Here is a 22494-nt window from a genome sequence, read left to right on the forward strand (position 1 = left end):
TGTTTCAAAATTCAGGCGTAGAGGAATTTAAGAAGCGCTGCTTTCTTGGGCTCCTGAGTGGCTCAGTCAGTTAAGTGTCTGCCTTCCACTCAGGACATGAACCTGGAGTCCTGGAGTCCTGAGACTGAGTCCCAGGATCAAGCCCTGCATAGAGCCCCAGATCAGGCTCCCTGTTCAGCAGGGAGTCTGCTTCTCCCTCTGCCCCTCACCTGCTCTCTCTCTCTCTCTCTCTCATATATATAACTAAATCTGAAGAAGAAGAAGGAGGAGGAGGAGGAGGAAGGGGAGGGGGGAGGGGAGTGGGAGGGTGAAGGAGGGGGGGAGGGGAGAAGCACTGCTTGCTTGGTCCACTTCTCCAAGTAAGATCATCTTGGTTAGATCAATGACATCATCATTCTTCAACTTAATACCTTTTCCAGGCATAAATGAAACTCCTTTGGGATTTTGTCAGTCCTTTGTATCTTGGCATAATTTAATTTGTGATAGTCTCAGGAACCTATCCTTGATAGGGAAAAAGCAGAAGAGCAACAAAAAGGAAGGCAAGAGAAAGTAATAAACACCAAGTCTTAGAGAAGAAACACCAAGAGCAAACATTATCAACTTTTGCCTATAGCCAACCAAACACATTTATAGCCAAGTTCATGTTTGTTTTTATCTATTTATCATTTTTCTTCTACTGAGTGAAAATCAGTATCCTAGATACTGAGGTAAAACATAGTAGGGATGCCTGGCTGGCTGAGTCAGTAAAGCATGCAACTCTTGATTTTGGTGTTGTAAGTTCAAGCCCCATGTGGGGTATAGAGATTACTTAAAAATAAAATCTTAAAACAAACAAACAACAAGAACAAAGAAAAACAAAACCCGGAGTTTAGTAGGGAATGGTTCCAAACTTCTAGGACTTTATAGCTAAAAAGGTAGTCTTCTTATTGTCATTTAACTAACACAGTGATTAAACAAAACAAAATGCTTACAACAAGGGACATTCATTCAACATTCTCCTCTGTTGGAGGAGAAAGATTGACTTTTATGGGGAAATGATGAAGATGGGAAAAGATTCCTTGAAGACATGAACTTTAAACTGGACCTTTTAGAGTTAGCAGCAAGGCAAAGCATTTTGCAGCTCAGGGAATCTCCAATCAGCATCTTACAAATATTTCTTGTACTCTTTGTTGAGCCCTAAGGATATAGCAAAGAAGACACAGTCTTTGGCTCACAGAGTATTCTAACTCATATAAGCCACTGGAGAAAGCATTAATTTAATACAAAGTAGCTGAAAGTGAACAAAAACTAGGGGTTGACTTATTTAGCTCTAGGCAAATGGCCCGTTCAGTCTTGCATTGTATTTTTATCTTTATTATTTCAATAAACTTAAAGGAGGTAGCCTGAAGATAGCAATCTTCCCCTATGGTATCTGTTTTTTGTTTTTTTTTTTTTTAATCCTATACTCTTTCTATTCTATGCTTGGGCCACGGAATTGAGCAGGCCTCCCTAACATGAGTTTCCAAGTCCTTTTTTGTTGGAAGTTATCCACCCTACTTTCAATAGTTTGATATTTTTGGAAAAATCTGTTTTCTGGAGCCCCATACCAGGTACCATCAGTGGGGTATTATTTCGGTACTATTCCTGAGTAGCAGATCCAGGTTATATGGGTTCCACTTTGGTCCCTGGGGATACCCTGTGTCTTAATGCTCTATGACACCAGAGAAGTCACTCCCCTTCTCTTTGAACTTAAGTTTTCCCACCTATAAAGTGAAGATAACTTGATGTATCTCAAGGCAAAGGTAGTTGCTTCTTTCTCTTGTGTGTCTTTGTGGGGTGGTTTTGAAGGAAAATTGAAAATTGGAAAACTTCAAATCTACCCCTGGCTGCATCCCTGTTTTTGTATGGGGGAAATTATGTTATACCTTGCAATGTCCCATTCTATTTTAGAAGAAATTCATGAATATTAATTGTAAAATTCATCAACAATGTAATCAAATAATTCAGTTTGGTGAGAGAGGGAGAGTAGAAATAGACCAATTGATTGCTTGCCTATATGACTGATTCTGTGACTCAACTGATCAGACTAATCAGAACCATCCCTCTAGTAGCTGAGGGTGTGTGCACATACCAAAACAATCTCAGAAAAGGACTTGGGAACATCTGCTCGTTTGGACTAATGTAGACAAGATATAGTTTACTAAATGCTTTGATAAATTCTAATCCTAGTTGGAGCTCTTGGGGAAAAACAATATAATGAAATCATGGGCTTTATTAAGTCTTGGGAATTAAAAAATTGTGCCTTTATATATTTGTTTAAAATGATGATGTCCCTTCTACGGTCCAGATACAAACCCAGTCATTTGTGTTCTTATTCTTTTTTCTTCGTATGAGAGCAAAGGGACCATGACAATAATAAAGATAATGAGGAAGAAGCCAAATGAGAAGCAGGAGGAAGATAACTAGTAACAGGACATTTTATTTTTTCAGACTTGGAATTGCACATTTTATGGGCACAGTCTTTAATGCTCAACACCATGATCTGAGATATTCATGTACTCATTTTTAAAAGAAAAAACCCAAAAACTCAAGTAAAATACGTGTTGTATTATAAAACTCCTTGACCTATAAGTAACGAAATTGTGAAAACAACAGCAGCAAAACCCAACTAGTTAAAACGAACAAAAGGTGAACTTTGGTATAAGCCTAGAAATCAATGTGTCTCGTGGAACCTAAGGACAAAGAGACCGCCCAGCTTCATGTGTGTCCAAGAAAAAGGCTTTCTCTTTCCTTTCTCTTCCATTTAGTGTGTCTTATCTCATTCTCATTTCTTTGTTTCCTCTCTCCCCACCTCTTACTTCTGACAGACTTTTGGGTTTTCATTTCCTAGAAATGCATTCATCTCTCTTTTTCTTTGGTCACTTTCTAAATCCCCACAAGTGTACTCTGATGGCTCCGCCCACATTACATCCTCAACTTTGATCTCAACATCAGTGACCTCTGACCAGTTCACAGCTGCTGGGACCCTTAGTGTGTGGGTGGAGAAGTCAAGCAGGGTTGAAATGATAGCCTAAGTTCTACCTACTACAAGTCATTTGACTCTGGTCACAAAACAAATTCACTGTTGAACAAGGAGTTGAGCTCAGAGTCCAAGATATCTTTACCACACAATGATGCCATCATGTTTTGTAGTTTGAAGAAAGACCATAAAAGTTTGTCCATACGTAATAAATACTTAGAATTTCTCAATTTAGAGACACTCAAGCTAAATCAGACTTAGACTAGGTATTTACTGAGATTAGAGTTGTTGGGTTTCTGGTTCATTAATAATAATGATGATAATAATAAAAATAATAATATAAATAATGATAATAATCCATGTATACAACCTTTACTGTGTATCCTAAATTCTTTTTTTCTTTTTTTTTTAATTTATTTTTTATTTATTTTCAGCATAACAGTATTCATTATTTTTGCACCACACCCAGTGCTCCATGCAATCCATGCCCTCTATAATACCCACCACCTGGTACTCCAACCTCCCACCCCTGCCACTTCAAACCCCTCAGATTGTTTTTCAGAGTCCATAGTCTCTCATGATTCACCTCCCCTTCCAATTTCCCCCAACTCCCTTCTCCTCTCTAACTCCCCATGTCCTCCATGCTATTTGTTATGCTCCACAAATAAGTGAAACCATATGATAATTGACTCTCTCTGCTTGACTGATTTCACTCAGCATAATCTCTTCCAGTCCCGTCCATGTTGCTACAAAAGTTGGGTATTCATCCTTTCTGATGGAGGCATAATACTCCATAGTATATATGGACCACATCTTCCTTATCCATTCATCGTTGAAGGGCATCTTGGTTCTTTCTACAGCTTGGCGACCGTGGCCATTGCTATAAACATTGGGGTACAGATGGCCCTTCTTTTCACTACATCTGTATCTTTGGGGTAAATACCCAGTAGTATAATTGCAGGGTCATAGGGAAGCTCTATTTTTAATTTCTTGAGGAATCTCCACACTGTTCTCCAAAGAGGCTGCAGCAAATTGCATTCCCACCAACAGTGTAAGAGGGTTCCCCTTTCTCCACATCCCCTCCAACACATGTTGTTTCCTGTCTTGTTAATTTTGGCCATTCTAACTGGTGTAAGGTGATATCTCAATGTGGTTTATTTTGATGGCTAGTGATGATGAACATTTTTTCATGTGTCTGATAGCCATTTGTATGTCTTCATCGGAGAAGTGTCTGTTCATATCTTCTGCCCATTTTTTGATATGATTGTCTGCAAACTCAACACACACAAAACAGACAATCATATCAAAAAATGGGCAGAAGATATGAACAGACACTTCTCCGATGAAGACATACGAATGGCTATCAGACATGTGTATTCTAAATTCTTGATGTTCATGAACTCAACCAAACTTTTCAACAAACCTATAAGGTCAGTATTATCATATGATCTCCATTTTACAATTGAGAAACCTGAGACACAGTGAGGAGAGTAGAAGCTGTCAGGCATTTTCATCTCGAACTTTTATTGGAAGTTCTAAAACAAACGGTTGATACAGGAATTGCAAACAAGAGAAAATAAAATATGATGTGCTAAGTTTTATAGCACAGAGAAAGGTTTTAACAACTACCTTGTATGTACTGCTTAAGGTTCATTAAGTGATTTATTTAAAAAAAAAAAAGTCCTCAGGAAGAACAGAAAGAATACCCTATTCCCATTCTTTGACAAAATCACTGAGAAGTGAAGTCATTGTTCCCATGTTTGTGGAATTTTAAGCCTGTAGTATTGGTCTCTGATGACTTCAGGAGAAGGAAGACATTGAGAATTTAGGTTGCATACCAGTTTACTGTGGCTGCCTAACAAATTACCAAAAATGTGGTGGTTTAAAACAATCAAATCTCTTCCTTTTCACCTCTGGAGGCTTGAGATCAGGGTGCCAGTGGGTCTCCTTGAAGGCTGTAAATGAGGATCTCCATTGCCTCTTCCAACTCCCAGTGGCTCCTGGGCATTTCTCAGCTTATAGCCACATGTTTGCCCCTCTATCGATGGTGGTAGGATCCACTCTCATAATTCAGGATGATCTTACCTCACAGTCTTTAACTTAATGACATCTACAAGACCTTTTTTTCAGACAAGGTCACATTTACAGGTTTTGAGACATGGATATATGTTTTAGGGGGCCACCATTCAACCTACTGCAAATAACTGGAAGTTCTTCCAGGATCTTGTAAGAAATTTAGTAGTGTTTAAGATACAATCCGAAATAGTTTGACTTACAATGGGGTAACTGCCCTGTGCTTCACCATGAATGTTTTGCGGCCATTATCAAATAAAGGACTCTGACTTAAAGAGATAAATGATTTTGAACTCCAGAGACACTTGTTTTGACTTAATAGAGCAAGAATAAAATTGACTAGTAAACTTCCACTTTCCCTCTCTAAAATAAAATGCTAACTCTCTTAACTATAACTTTTGAATTGGCAAAACACTCACTTAAACTTAATTAAGATCATATGTTTTAGTTTTCCCTCTTTTGACAGGGTTTAAAATGCCCTTCAGATGTTAACTTGGCAAAAAGAAGAAAATAAGACTGGAGAAAATGAGTAAAAAGATTTTTTTAAAAGAAAACTGAAACAAATTTCAAGGATAATGATAGATTTGTATATTACTTTTAATATTGGGATGTACATTCTCATTTATCTTTTTATATTTTTTAGCCCATACACGTTTGAGTATCAGAAATCTTAAAATCTCACGACAGGTTCATCCATTTAAAACTTCAAATACCTTGAGTCCTTGAACAAAAGATGGGATTATGGTTGAAGAAATATAATAATGCCTTTGATAAATGACCTGAAGATTTATCTGAATATCTGTTGCTATAGACTGAAGACTTGCTTCCCCTAATTCATATTTTTAAATTCTAACTTCTAGTGTGGTGGTATTAGGAGGTGGGGCGCTGGTGAGGTGATTAGATCATGAAAGGGCAACTCTCATGAATGGGATTAGTGCCCTTACAAAAGACACCCAGAGAGATCTTCCCCTCTTCCACCATGTGAGGACATAGGAAGAAAAGGTGATCTATGGATCAGGAAGAAAAGGTGATCTATGGATCAGGAAGTGCCCACTATATATGGAATCTGCCAGCACCTTGATCTTGGACTTCTCAGGGTCCAGAAGTATGAGAAAAAAACAGAAATAAATTTCTGTTATTTATAAATCACCCAATCTGTGATAATTTGTTATGCAGCCTGAACAGAGCAAGACATTTATGAGTATCAAGTTGGAAAGGTTGGTTATACCTGATGAGAGCTTGGCAAGATTCTAGGGCATTGTTTCTTGTCCTTATTAGGGAAACAGCATTTCCTGGAGTGTGGCCTATAAAATGTAAAATTCTGTTCTTTCATTTCTTCATTCATCGCACACATACCCATTCCAGATTTTGATGTCTCTGAAATATAGGCTGCCTGGTACACAATGTGAGATGATGTTTTTAGCCGTGAGGCCTCGTTTGGGCAAATTTACCTGCACGTAGATAAGGTCCATTCATCTGACCGTCACTCCTGTCAACTGTTTTGCATTCCTGTTCCTCATGTGGCGAAATTTAACTCAGGTCCTCAATTTTTGCTTGTAGGAAATTACACTTAAATGTTGCATTGAAATAAAACATTTTTATGAAGGCAGAAGATTGACAGTCACAAGACAACTAATCCAATTTAAGGTAGTAGACACTGCCAAGTCTCTTGAAGTAGATCATAAAATGTTGAAAGCTAGAAGTTGATGTGATTTATTTAGACATTGAACTATTTTATCTGTCAAAAGCTTCCAGCTGAATTTCAAGAGAAACAGATTAACTTCTAGAGACACATACTTAAATTAAGTATATAATAGGAAATGCAGATAAAAGCCTAAGAGCCTTTCATATAATATAGAATTATAATGTCAATTCTGAGGACCCTAAAGAAATAATATGATGAGTAATTTATGAAAAACATGTCAATCTGATGTTATCCTGAGTACCTTAGGATGACAGAAATCTTCCTTTTAGGATTTCCAAAGATGTTTTAGCTTATTAAAAGCTCTTAAACATACTATAATAATCTGATTAGCTTTGTTTTTACAATTATTGCCAAACATATGAAGAAACTAGAATACCCCACCCCATCCCCCACTGCCACCACACCTACACACCCCCCAGCTACTAACATTTACCAGTGTTGCATTCTGGTGAACATACCTTGAGGCATGTTACCCTGGGGAATAGATTATTAGATAAGTTACTTGTTCCTAACTTTTGTAAATAATAAGGTCACAGATAAAATCAAAAGGGTTAAACACTGCAATTCAGAAAACGTGCTAGGATTTTTTCATTAAATTGCTTTATGACCATGAACATTCCCCATCTTTAAGCTGATTTCCCCTGCTCTTCAATAAATACATGGTAAAAAATAACCCACAGTTCCTCTTACTGCCCCACCTTTCAATGCCTGCAATGAGGTCTGTTCCATGCGGGGGCGGGGGGGGGGCGGTGAGAAGATCAACTTGGGCTAAACAGACACTTCTCTCATTTGTAAATATTTTTGCAAAATATAAAGCTGTGTTATGTGGTTTTCAAGAATAAAACATAAAGCTTATTCTGTGGTTTTCAAGAATAATACATGAATTTTTTTGATACTTAACTCTTTGAGCTCATTCACCCTTCCAGTGCCATAATCCGAGAGTGCCATGCCAGCCATCACAAGGACAACTGTGAAATCAAATGAACCACCAGGCATTCATTTATCAAATTCCTTTCATGTGCCAACCCTATTGCTTGCAGGGAGTAAAGCCATCGGAGGCCACAAGAGGGGCTTTTGAACTCGTGGCCACATAATCTACTGTGGTGGTAGTGGTGTTGATGGTAGTGGTTCTCCTTCTTCTTCTTCTTTGTTATCATTCTCATCACCATAATATTTTATTTCCAATAGACCTTCTTTTCTATATGACCTCCTGGAAGATTCATTTGTGCATGCTCCTTTTTAATACTTTAGACACTTGGCATCCACTCAGAGATGAAGTCCGATCTTCTTGTATAGTTTAACAGACCTCTTATAGTTTATCAGACCATTTATATGTTAGGCGCGGAGCCTAAACACACACACACATACACACACACACACACACACACAATTTAAATTAAAAAATTATCAGACCATTTGTACATTTATAGTTTATCAGAATTTTTTTCTCTCTATACCCATCTCTTATCAATTTCCTAACAACCACTATACATTCCAGTACTTCATGATCTTTGTTCAGTTCCTTGAATATGCCATGCTCTTTTTTTTAATCTCTGTGTCAGCACACTCTGTTCCTTTGTCCAAGGATGTTGTCTCCATCCTCTTACTTCCCTCCTTCCACTTGCCTCCACTTGGTTACTGTTTGTTTTTTTGTTTTTAAATATTTTATTTATTTGACATACCCCTGCACAAGCAGGGGTCGTGGCAGAGGGAGAGGGAGAATCAGACTCCAGCTGAGCAGGGAGCCCTATGTGGGTCTCGATTCCAGGACCCTGAGATCATGATCCGAGTTGTAGGCAAATGCTTAACTGACTGAGCCACCCAGGCACCTCTTGGTTACTATTGTAATATGGATAATGCCTTGATCACCAATACTAACTAAGGTGGTCCTCCTGTCAACCCCCACAGCACCTCCTGCTTGTCCTGGTATAGCACTGTCAGGACTATTGTCCTTAGACTTTGTTTATCTCCCCCTGAATTTCAAACTCAGGGATGGCCTGTCTGTTGGATGATTTCAGATGACTTAAGGAAACTGTTGAGCTCCACAGCTCTGTTCACCAGTGTCCAAAGTCTACTGTCCAAAGCAGAAATATGAAAATATTAAGGTTATAGCCTGTTGGAAGTCACTGTGGCTGATGAGACCTTTTCAACTCCACCAATTCAAGGTGACAACAGAACACTGTCTGACAATGCACTGGATGCACAAAGCCCAAAGAGTTGTGACAAGTGTCATGTTTTGGAAATGATCCACAGCTGTCTAAGGAGTGGCTTACACTCAGAAGTACTCTTATCTAGTCCGGAGATCTGAAATTTTCTCTTCATTGTTCAAGATTTCCTCTTACTCACATGTTGACTGACCACATGTTTGCCTGGCCTGGGGAGTGAGTTTCTCATCCTACCACAAAACACAGCTTTTCTTTAGAAGCTGTAAATCAAGCTAACTGCCTGGCAATCTGATATTAAAATCATTGGGCACTATGTGTGAAGGCCGCTGGATCTAGAAAGCAGGTCTTTTTGTAACTGCAGTTTCTTAATTAATTGATATAAAATGGTAATAAAAATCAAGACTTCTTAAAGAGTCCACCGTGATCTCAAAACCTTGAATCCATTACCTAAGTTAATCCTCTCAACAAGCCTGCGAGTAGGTCTTATTAGCCCCCATTTCAAGGACGAAGAGACAGAGGCACCCAGTGACCTTAATGAGTTGTCCAGAGTCATAGGGCTGGTTGGTAAGTGTCAGAGCTCATGTAAGAAGGCACATCTCTCTAATTATAAAGCCTGTGTTCTTTCTACTCCATGAAGATGCTTCTCAGTGTTTCAGAACTGGATAGCCAGTACTTTCAGAATCAATAAAGAAAAATGATTATTTGGAATCACTTGCTTTTCATCTACAGTGTAATGTAGTAAAAGAGATTTTCTCTCTGGGCTGACCAAGTTCACTGGTCCCTGAAGTGGGGGACTGCCCCGCGATATCACTGGGGTCTGTGGCAGGTGGGGTCACTGGACTCAACTGTCCTCTCTTCTGAAGATCATTCCTTGAATGACCTTCCTGTATTCACCCAGACAACTCCATTGCCATATTCCAGGAGATAACAGAGCAGTGGACCTGGTGCTGCGCAGACGAGAGTTTGAGTCCTGACTTGGCCACTTACCACACATGTGAATTGGATGACCACCTAAATTATTGTCTCTCCCAAGAAGGAGATGGGGCTCTCAGGAGGTTGGAGAGGGAGCCACATGAATGACCTCATGCATGTGAGAGAACCCTGGGTGCCATAGAAGTGCTGAACACGGAGAAGGCAGTATCCCTGTACCCTCCAAACTGGTAGTCAATAAAAAATGTAGATACTAGGACTTCCTATAGACATGTTGTCATTGAAACTAAGCACATCAGGAAGGAAGACAGGGTCCCATTGTTTCTTTGTTTGCTCCTCCTTGGTCCTAGGGCCTTAAAGAGAAGAGCAAGTCTACAAGGGCTGATTCTTGAGACCTTCCTGGTGATGGTCACAGCCCCCCACCCATACCCACCCCCAAGCTGGAGGAAAGTGGTTTCTTTTTTTTTTTTTTTAAATGGGATTTTTTTTTCCCAATTTATTTATTTTCAGAAAAACAGTATTCATTATTTTTTCACCACACCCAGTGCTCCATGCAAGCCATGCCCTTTATAATACCCACCACCTGGTACCCCAACCTACCACCCCCCCGCCACTTCAAACCCCTCAGATTGTTTTTCAGAGTCCATAGTCTCTCATGGTTCATCTCCCCTTCCAATTTACCCAAAAGGACATACCCTCCCCATTGTCCATAACCCTACCCCCTTCTCCCAACCCCCCTCCCCCCAGCAACCCACAGTTTGTTTCGTGAGATTAAGAGTCGCTTATGGTTTGTCTCCCTCCCTATCACATCTTGTTTCATGGATTCTTCTCCTACCCACTTAAGCCCCCATGTTGCATCACCACTCCCTCATATCAGGGAGATCATATGATAGTTGTCTTTCTCCGCTTGACTTATTTCGCTAAGCATGATACGTTCTAGTTCCATCCATGTTGTCGCAAATGGCAAGATTTCGTTTCTTTTGATGGCTGCATAGTATTCCATTGTGTATATATACCACATCTTCTTGATCCATTCATCTGTTGATGGACATCTAGGTTCTTTCCATAGTTTGGCTATTGTGGACATTGCTGCTATAAACATTTGGGTGCACGTGCCCCTTTGGATCACTACGTTTGTATCTTTAGGGTAAATTCCCAGTAGTGCAATTGCTGGGTCATAGGGCAGTTCTATTTTCAACATTTTGAGGAACCTCCATACTGTTTTCCAGAGTGGTTGCACCAGCTTGCATTCCCACCAACAGTGTAGCAGGGTTCCCCTTTCTCCGCATCCTCGCCAGCATCTGTCATTTCCTGACTTGTTGATTTTAGCCATTCTGACTGGTGTGAGGTGATATCTCATTGTGGTTTTGATTTGTATTTCCCTGATGCCGAGTGATATGGAGCACTTTTTCATGTGTCTGTTGGCCATCTGGATGTCTTCTTTGCAGAAACGTCTGTTCATGTCCTCTGCCCATTTCTTGATTGGATTATTTGTTCTTTGGGTGTTGAGTTTGTTAAGTTCTTTATAGATTTTGGACACTAGTCCTTTATCTGATATGTCGTTTGCAAATATCTTCTCCCATTCTGTCAGTTGTCTTTTGGTTTTGTTAACTGTTTCCTTTGCTGTGCAAAAGCTTTTGATTTTGATGAAATCCCAAAAGTTCATTTTTGCCCTTGCTTCCCTTGCCTTTGGCGATGTTCCTAGGAAGATGTTGCTGCGGCTGAGGTCGAAGAGGTTGCTGCCTGTATTCTCCTCAAGGATTTTGATGGATTCCTTTCTCACATTGAGGTCCTTAATCCATTTTGAATCTATTTTTGTGTGTGGTGTAAGGAAATGGTCCAATTTCATTTTTCTGCACGTGGCTGTCCAATTTTCCCAACACCATTTATTGAAGAGGCTGTCTTTTTTCCATTGGACATTCTTTCCTGCTTTGTCGAAGATTAGTTGACCATAGAGTTGAGGGTCTATTTCTGGGCTCTCTATTCTGTTCCATTGGTCTATGTGTCTGTTTTTATGCCAGTACCATGCTGTCTTGATGATGACAGCTTTGTAATAAAGCTTGAAGTCCGGAATTGTGATGCCACCAACTTTGGCTTTGTTTTTCAATATCCCTTTGGCTATTCGAGGTCTTAGGAAAGTGGTTTCTACTGCTCCAAAAACATTCACTGTCTGAAATCCTTATCTGCCTGTTGAATCTGCTGGCTTACAGCATTTTTGTTTTTGTTTTTTCCTACTACATGTGCATAATAATGTTAACAGTGAACATTTACTAAGTGTTTAATTTGTATCATGCATGTTGTACTTTATAGACATTATCCAGTGTTATTTTCACAGCTGTCTCCCAACTTATTGTGTATCACCATTTTTGCATGTGAGAAAACTTGGAGAAGGCAACCCCCTTTTGTCTGGTTCATCAGGACTCTCCAAGAGAAAGCAATATGAACACAGGGCTTCCAGGGTCCAGAGCCCTTACACAGCTTCTAAATTATGCCAGTGACTTTGCGAAATTTGGCTGTAAATTCAGAGAACATGGCTTCACCATGATTGTTTTCTCCAAAGAAACAGAAACTTGCATGAAGCAGTTGTTAAATTGATATTCTTAAATTCCTCATCTGAAAAAGGGTCCCTGATTTATGAGGCTATATTGGGATAAAATGATACTATACATAAAACACATCATGGAGGGCCTCCTGCAGATAAACATTTAGCAAGGGAGTAGCTACTGTTAGTATGGTCCTTGCATGTCATTTTCCTATTCCCTCTCTCTTCTGCTGCATAATGTCATCAGGCTGTGTCAGTACCAACGTGTCCTTTATTTCTGGCCCACATAGAAACCTATACAAGGTCTGTCAACCACAAAGGTGTAAATGGGCAGGACATGGGATCCAGGAGGTCTGCTGGGATCTTACTCACAGGGTAATCAGTTCGGAAGTCAAAATCAATGACTAGGTCACCTGGGTGGCTCAGTGAGTTAAGCATCTGCCTCTGGCTCAGGTCCTGGGATCGAGCCCCACATCAGGCTCCCTGCTCAGCAGGGAGTCTGCTTCTCCTTCTCCCTCTGCTGCTTCCCTGCTCATCCTCTCATCCTCTCTGTCTCAAATAAATAAATAAAATTTTTAAAAATAGCAAAAATGGTGGCCGAATGGGAAGGAACAGTGTCTTACAGGTGCACAACACTCCACAATTAGAGTTAAGCAGTACAGCACAATATTGGTGACATGGACTGTGGCATCAACTTAAATTTAAAAAAAAACCAGAAGCTTCTATTTTTACTGATTCAATAAGTACAAATTAAGTGCCCCCTGTGTGCCAAGCACTGGGAAATACATTTCCCACTCACTAGCTTTGTGAGCTCAGTAAATTCCCTAAGCCTTGATTTACTCATTTGTAAGATGTGCATAACACAACCTATCTCAAGGTATTATTGGCCCTATAGGAAGCAAGTGTATGACCCCCATGAGAACAGTGCCTGGTGATGGCAATTCTAGCAGTTCAGCCTCTGTATGTGATCTCTCCACCCCATTTGATTCTCAAAACTGTTTCTTGAGCATTATTTGTTACCATCATGATCCCCATCTAGGAGGTGAGGGAATCGAAGAGATTCACTCACACTTCCTCCTGTTCTTGCATATGGCATGAGGCAGCTGAACGGTAAGCGTGGTGACAGCAGTCCTTCCGGAGGGAGACCAAAGGGCAACTGAACTGGGTAGGTTGCCCAGTGCCTGCGGAGGAAACTATTATCCAAGCCGTGTCTAAATCTTCCCACCTGTGAGTCCTAGAGCCCCAGACATGGCCACGGGAATTTGCTGGGCCTCCAAGAACTGAATGGAGGCAGGAAATCTGCCAGTGTTGGCCTCATCCCTAGGAAAGTTCTGTCACCCTTTGCTGCCAACTCAGACGGTTGTCATATTATTCATGCATGTGGTATCTTACCCAAGACGTCGTTGGCTCCCCAGTGGCTGGCATGGGTAAGCAAGCCCTGGAAGCCCAGAAATCCAGACCAACAGTGGAAAGGTCTGGCATCGAGTTCCAGGGCCTGCTGGGCTCATCCATGTGTCAATTCTGGGCAAACCAAGAATGGTCTCCTAAGGCTGGCATCCGAGGGGCCAGTCTGTCACCCAGGCCATGGGGCCATGGAAGCCAAGAACCTTGTTAGACACCATGTGGGGAGCAGGAAGGGAGGTGCCCTGGTCTGCTTAGGCTGCCATGACAAAATACTGGCTGACTTACGAAACAGAAATTTATGGATGCTGGAAGCCGGACATTAAGGTGCCAGCTTTGGTCTGTTTCTGCTGAGACATCTCTTCCTAACCTGCAGATGGCTGCCTTCTTGCCATCCTAACACATGGCAGAGAGAGCAAGTGGCAAGCTCTCTGGCATTTCTCATTAGAAGGGCACTAATCCCATCATCAGGGCCCTGCCTTCGTGATCTTATCTAAATCTAATTAACTCCTAAAGGTCCCATCTCCAAATACCACCACCTTGAGGGTTAGGGCCTCAACATATGAATTTGGGGGAGGACATAATTCAGGCCATAGCAAAATGTAAACATTTGATTGCCTTTAGAGTCTAGTCACTTTTAGCTGATGTGTTTAAGAGGATCAATGCCAAACTAGGAAAGGCAGAGCAGATAAACCATAATAGTAAAGGATTTTAAAATCACATTATACAAGAAAAAAAAAAAGTAAGAAAGTCAGCCAGCCATAAAGGATCTGCTAGGGGCCTATACTAGTGTAACAGGAGAAAACCTTTACAAAAGCATACATTCCTAGGGTGTTAACAGAAAGATACCAGAGATCTAATTACAAAATTATTGAGGTGATGATTAAAATTTAAGATAGTATTTATAAACATTTAGTATTTTCATCTTAGTTTTAAGATACAAGTTACATGGTTTGTTTCTCCATTTGTAGAGATGAAGGATTCCCCCAGGTGAAGTCAAAAGGTCCCTTGTAGCTTTGAGAAGGCTTATTCTGGTCGACCTAGAAAAGAATGGAGCCATTCTGGAGTTTCCCTCTAGAACTAGGTGAGAAGGCAAGAAGAAGAGATTAACTGATTGATGCAGCTACCCACACAGCAATGGGCACAGCAGTAAGTAGGATTACACATTCCAAAAGAGAGGACAGCCAGTCTGGGAAATCCATGCTGGAATGTTCTTCCAGGTTGACCTTGGAAATCTCTGAGGATAGAGCCTTCTTACCTCTTCTATTTTGAAGGGACAGGGGGAGGGCAATCCTGTATCTGATGCCAAATACATGAAGGCCATTCCAGTTAGTTGATGGAATCCACAGCTTGAAAAGAAAGCAACTTGTTTTTGCAAGCATTTCTAGGGAGCCAGCTCCTGTTTCCATTCACACCAAATAACCTCAGGTCAGCAAATATGGAAGGATGACCTTGGCCAAGGCTTCCAATAGCCAAGGCTAAGGAGGCTCTCGGGAAAAGGCCTCCAAAAAGTCCACAGATATTACGTATTGGGTCTGCCAAAGAGACTTTTGACCAAAACAACACAGGAGTGCTAAGGCAGGCCAGGCAGTAGGAAGTGCAAAAGTTCTGTGCTGATGGCCACTGACCATGGACACTTCGACAAGCTGCTCTTTGGCGGTCTGACCTGGTTTAGCCAAGGGGCAGTGCCAGGGAGAGCCACTTCCATCTAACTTCTCTGAAGAGTTAGAGAAGCTAGGAAGTGTGACAACCTGCTTATCGTCACCTAGCAACAGGTGTTACTGGGAGAGACCTGCGTTCTGACTCTAAATCAGCTCCCCACCACATGCACACACACTCCTGCATGAACTTGTACAGGTTACTCTCACACTCTGGGTCTTAGTTTCCTCTCTGTTAAAAGTAGGATCTTGGTTTTGCTCTGAGGCTTTGAAAATACAGAAAACCGAGCTTTGCTTTATGCAACTGATAAAGCAGAGATTTTTACTCTAGACTGCTGTGTGTCTGTGTGTGCAGCAACTTTGTAATGGAATTTATAAACCAAGGCTAAAAGACAGGATTTTCTAGGGTCAGTCCATTTGGGTAAACATGGTTTAGGCATATTGCTAAGTTCAGGAGGTAGAGGAAGAATAAGGCTCATGTCCTTCTCTTGAGTTTTGAGTTGGTGGCAAGACCTGTAAAAAGATAATCACAGCACAGTGTGGTAGGAGCAACAAAGGACCTCATACAACCTAGTGATAGAAATAAGGCAGGGGCAGAAGTTAGACCCTCCTTCAAGGACGGTAAAGGAAAGATTGAAAACAGGCTTGCCATCAGGAAAAACAAAAAACAAAAAAACCCAAAACCAAAAACAAAAGCCACCCTACATTGTCTCCTTTGATGATTGTGGGTTTTCTTAAAAAGAAAGTAAGGAGTGGCTGCAGAAGAGATAAAGTAAGGCTTTCCAAGACAAAAGGCAAAGCATAAGGCCTGGAAAGGGAAAGGAGGTAGCATAATCTGAGATGTAACTGGAAACCATCTGCTAACTCAATGTTATTGCAGGATAAAGCAGAAGAAAATGGCACAGTGCGGTATTCTGGACTCAAGTAAATATGTTCTAAAAGCAATTCCATCCTTTTTTTTGTTTGAAAATACCTTATACAATATTTTGATGTATAAAATGTTTCAAAGAGTAAAATAATTAACACTCATATACCTGCCATTCTGTTTGAGAAGGAAAACGTGCCCAATGTAATTACAAAACCTTGCCTTCCCCTCACCCTGAGCATACCCAGGGAGACTGGGTTCCTCTTTCAAGGTTGGCAGCACAGTAACTGAACTCCCAGGAATGGGGTATCAAGTTGGAATTGTAATTGATTAATTCTTATTGTGAAATCTAACTGTCACATGGACTAGAATATGACTATCCCTGAGGTCAGTACATTCCTTCCCAGTACCAAGCTAAAGGGTACACCACATCTTAGTCAAAAGCCAATTTGTCAGTTAACAGTGAGAAATTCCAGGCAGTCTGACCAGTTTATTCTTTCCCAGTGGCTACTTCCCCATGAAATGTCAAATTATAGACATATGTTCTCTTGGTAAAACTGGAATCAGATGAATCAAAAGTCAAGTGGTGCAAATGTAAGGTAGCCTGATTCATATCTTCTTCCCTTCCTCCTCCCCTCCCTCTCTCCCTCTCTTCCTTTCTTCTTTCTTTCCCTCCTTCCTGTGGTTGCAAGATAAAATACCGAATACCTAATTAAATCTGAATTTCAGGTAAGCAATTAAATTTTGAGTATAAGCATGTACCAAATATTGCATGAGATATACTTATGTGAAAAAAATTACTCACTGGGCACCTGGGTGGCTCAGTTGGTTAAGCGACTGCTTTCATTTCAGGTCATGATCCTGGATTCCCGAGATCTAGTCCCTCATGGGGCTTCCTGCTCAGCAGGGAGTCTGCTTCTCTTACTGACCCTCCCTCTTCTCATGCTCTCTCTCTCTCATTCTCTCTCTCTCAAATAAATAAATAAAATCTTTAAAAAAAATTTCTCATTGTGTCATCGGAGATTCAAATCCAACTGGGCATTCTATATTTATATTTGCTAAATCTGATGGTCCTATAATCCTTCCTTCCTTTAATAGATATTAAAAATCAATGAGGTGTTAGTAAATGGGACTTTTTAAATACATTCTTGCTACCAGTACCTGTTAAACTCCCACCTTACATTTTTAGGAATTTCTAACTTTCTGAATCCTGTCTTACTGGGGTAGAATGGGATGAATTCAACTCCTCAAGTCATCAGACTCTACCAATGAGATTACCCTCAGTAAACTTTGATTGACAAGTGATCAACTAGGGAAGAAGCACCCCTCAAAATCCTTTTTGTCTGCAGGGTGGTCTCAGAGACACCCAGCTTTTGCTAGTGGGATTTTTTTTTTTTTTTTTTTTTTAAGATCAAGTCTGGTGGTTTTCTTTACAGAGGGCAGCATCAGGGACAGAGGTATGCTTATCATCCTAGTTCTAAAACATGGTTCGGAACATTTTTTTTTCTGGAAATTCAGGCCTGAGCATGATTTTCTAGCACCACTAGATTTGGTTTCTATTGCCTATGTATAAGAAACCTGTTTATACTAAGAGCTTTATAACTAATGAGGATCCTCTGGCTCTGACTATATGATTCTTACAAGGGTGTGGAGGAGGCTGACCTTAAAAAAAAAATACAGAATGACAAATTATGGGCCACCTGTGTGGCTTAGTCAGTTAAGCAACTGCCTTCAGTCCAGGTCCTGATCTTTGAGTCCTGCGATCCAGTCCCGCATCGGGCTCTCTGCTCAGTAGTGGGTCTGCTTCTCCTTCTCCCTCAAGTAAATAAATCAAAATCTTTTAAAAAGGGGGGGGCAGGAGAAAAATATTTATAAAAAATAAAAGAATGACAAGTTATGATAATTTGTGATTAGTTCTATGATCTCTATGAAGAACTCCATCTATAGGGAAGTGTTAATAGAGGGAACTAACTTCAGTATCAAGTAATTCTACGGCAGTCCCAGGTAGATGATGACAGAATGAGTAAGATAAGTCTGCTGAGGACAGTAGGAAGCCATTGAAAAGTATCAGATGGGAGGGTTGCTTGATCTCATTTTTTATTTTTAAATATACTTGGCATGTATAATGGATTTGTATTGGGTCAAGAGTAGAAGTAGTTAATCCCAAACCCAGACTTCCATGCCTCCTGCACCACCTTGAATGTGGTCTATCCTTAGTGATCCAATCACATACAGAGAGTATGGAGAAGGGAAAAGCAGTAACTTTACCAGGGAGAAGCCTGGAAAACATTTCCTTAGCCAAATGATCAAGGTTAATGTTACAAGCTACTCTAGATTAAATGTTCGTATCACCTCAGCCTTTATATATTGAATGAATATATATATATATATATAGAGAGAGAGAGAGAGAGAGAGAGAGAGAGAATGTCTGTGGTTTATCAGCTACCCAGTCTAGGATACTCTGTTATGAGAACCCAAATGTTGCAGGATTTCTTTTCCTTAAGTGGCGGTGGTTCTAGGTCACACAACTTGGAAGAATGAAGAGACAGACCAGAAGAAGAACGGTAGGCAGCAAAGCAAGTTTACTGAGTGATAGTAAAGATTATTAAACGATAACACAAAGCTCCTGAAGAGGCAGGGGACCCAAGAGGGTTGCCACAGGAGTTTCTAAGTCTAAGAGGTTTTTATGGTTTTGTAGGCAGGTTGCATTGTGATAAAAAGGGAGCTTCATTTCTGTGGAATTTTTACCCCAAATCCCTAACCTTAGTTGAATCAGGAGGCTACGGATCAGACAAACTCAGAATAAGGGACTACGAAATACTTGACCGCAGGTACTCTTCAGAACTGTGGAGACATGAAAAATAAGGAAAGACTTAGACAGTTAGGTCCCTGAGGAGACTAAGGAGACAGGACAGTGTAATGTGCTCTCCTGAACTGGATTCTGGGACAGAAGAAAGTCTTTAAAAATGGGTCAAATATGGTCCAAGTCAGATAATAGTAATGCACCAATATATCAGTTTCTTAGTTTTGGCAAATGAGCCATTAGGGGATGCTTGGTAAGGAATCTACAGGAACTCTCTATAGAGTTCTAACATTAAAAGAAAGGCACTGGGAGAATGGAGGAGCAAGGCTTAGAAACAAGCCTCACACTGGTCAAGGCTTTTCTAAGTGACTAACTATCCCAACAACACACACCAGATGTGTGCATGTCCCAAATCCTGACAGATTTCCAATCCTCTAATTCCCATGGAGAATAAAATCTTTTTTTTTTTTTCCTAGTCCCAGAAGCCCTCTCCCTAAGCTTCTTGTTTAACTGATTTATAAATGTTTGGTTTTTCATTTGCATCAAATAAATTGTTCCCAACAGTGAGTTGGTGATTCAGCCTGGGTGGGAAGCTAGCTCCCTGCTGTCCTAGGGCCATGTGCTTGCTAATTTGTCATGCTGCGCTTATGGCCTTAGGAATCTCTTTATTTATCCTGCAGTTGACTGCAGTAGTTTCTCTTCAATCGTTAAAAGGCTGGGTGGAACTGAAGAACTTGTCTAGTTTCTCCTCGCTTGTGGAAGGAAAGTGGAGGACAAGGAGAGGGGGCATGGGCAGGGGTGGGGAGTGCTGGGAGGGGCTGGAGATACCGATTTGGCAAGATTTCCTCAAACCCAAGGCTACTGGTTTCAGGGAGTTCACAGGTTATTTTAGTGCCTGAGCCATGGAATCCTACGTGGTAACTGGATAGAAAAGTGTAGGGCCTGATGGCTGGGAACAGTGACATTATTTGTGAGTAAAATCCAACAACAAAAGGTAGAGTGGTGGACCTAGATTTTGGGGGCCTTATTCCACCCTTATTAGTATTCTGTGAGGTTTGGGTGCAGTAGATGCCAGCCCTGCAGACTCCACCTCTGGAAGTCCCATGGCACCTTGAATACTAATAATTCCTGTGAAACAGTCTTTCTCAGGAGTTGAGGAAACATTAGTATTTATTTTAACCATCTGTTGGAAGGCATGTTAATTAGAAATAAAGAAAAAGAAACCAGAGAGGGAGACAAACCATAAGAGACTCTTTTTTTTTTTTTTTTTAAAGATTTTATTTATTTATTTGACAGACAGAGATTACAAGTAGGCAGAGAGGCAGGCAGAGAGGAGGAAGCAGGCTCCCTGCGGAGCAGAGAGCTGGATGCGGGGCTTGACCCCAGGACACTGGGATCATGACCTGAGCTGAAGGCATAGGCTTTAACCCACTGAGCCACCCAGGCGCCCCCCATAAGAGACTCTTTATCATAGTAAACAAACTGAGGGTTGCTGGAGGGAAGGAGGGGGGGGATGGGGTACCTGGGTGATGGACATGCAGGAGGGCACGGGATGGAATGAGCACCGGGAATTATGTAAGACTGATGAATCACAGACCTGTACCTCTGAAACCAATAATACATTATATGTTAATTTAAAAAAAAGGAAAAGGAAGCACCTGAAAATAAAGAATGGCTGAGCCCTAAAATAATGAGAGTTGGGACGCAGTTTAATAGATTGTGCAGAATGCAGATAATTGTGCATTTCGTAGAAAGCAAAAATTCTAAATTATTATTATAGTTACAAATATTGTTTTATAATAACAAAATTGTTACATATTCATTGTGGTACAGAATTATAGCTAAGAGAGTATGTTGACAGAAGCAGAAAACCTACTTCGATCTCAGCTCTGCCCCTCCCTTAGGCACATTATGAGCCTCTCTGAGCTTCAAACTGCATATCTATAAAGTGGGATTATTGTGTTAGTGTCATTGTAATGAGGAAAGTAATGTAGATAAGTTATTTTTCACATCAAAAGCACTCAACCAAGGTGAGTTGTTATTGCCAATTGGACTTTGGAAAATTTGAAGAAGGAAATAAAGATTATCCTTTATTCTACTATCTATAGCAAACTGTAATTAAGGTCATTTTTTTTTTTTCTAGGACTATGTGTATTTCAGGAATGGGACTTCCATTTCAGAGATAGGGTTTTTTTTTTTTTTTTTTAGCATCTCATACACAGTTTTTGAAATGCTTTTTGACTGGACTACATACTAGACAGCTTTTTATGTCAAAACTTTAAATGCAATTCATCATTTTAAGAGCTGCATTTTATTCTATGGTATGGCTACAACAATATTTTACTAATGATATTACTTATGATATTTACATTTTCCCTTTTACTGCTCTTTATTATTATTATTATTGAAAGCATATACAATGAGGATCATTGAATATGTGCATTTTAGCATTTGTCCTATTATTAATAAAAAATATAAATTTTTCATCAACATCTATGCTCCTTTATATATTTGATAGCTATCATCAAAGTGCCCCAGATTTATACTTTCCACACGTCATACAAGAATGTCTGGAAAATGCTCCATTTCAGGCGGGCATGCGCCTGAGCACAGGGGTGCTCCAAGCCCTGATGTCTTGGAGGTTCAGGTTGTACATGGCTTGGTCCAGCTGCCTTGCCTGGATTGATGAAGATTCAGCCAAGTCAGAGTTTCCATTGGATGTGTGATTCCAGATAAGCTTCTTCCTTAAAATTTCTTGCGGTCTTAGTCACTTCATTTGTAAAATGGGAACGAAATGCATACTGTGGCTGAGAAAATTAAGAGGACTATAATAAAATATTATTATTATTTAGTGCCTGATTCATCATAGGCACTTAGTAAATACATGCCCGTTTCCCCCATTCTTTTGTAAACTCTGAGTTTTTATGCCTTGGTGCCTTGTAAAAGTAGATGCTTATAAACTTATGTTGCTGTTTTGAATCTTTTTATTCCTGAAAAAATGTATTAAGATATAATGGATCAAAGAGGGTATCTATGGAGTTAGCTAGCCTTAAAGAGTGGAAGAAAATGAGAAGGTGTAGAAGGTGGGGGTGAAAGTGGGGGAGGAGGCGGCAAAGACGGGAACTCGAATTTGGAAGACAGACACATCTGGGGTTGAATTCTAGCTCTGTCACTCACTGCCTCCGTGAGTTAGGGCTTTGAGTTAACCTCCTTGAACTCCATGTCCTGATCAATGATATGCAGTTCATGGCTTCTTTCTCAGTGTGTTCTTGGGAGGATTAATTGCAAGAATGCAGGTAAAGTGATCAAAGTACTTTCAGACAAACGCCAGAGGTCTGATAAAAGGTAATTCTC

This window comes from Neovison vison, chromosome 9, assembly GCF_020171115.1.
Source record: "Neovison vison isolate M4711 chromosome 9, ASM_NN_V1, whole genome shotgun sequence".
NCBI lineage: Eukaryota > Metazoa > Chordata > Mammalia > Carnivora > Mustelidae > Neogale > Neogale vison.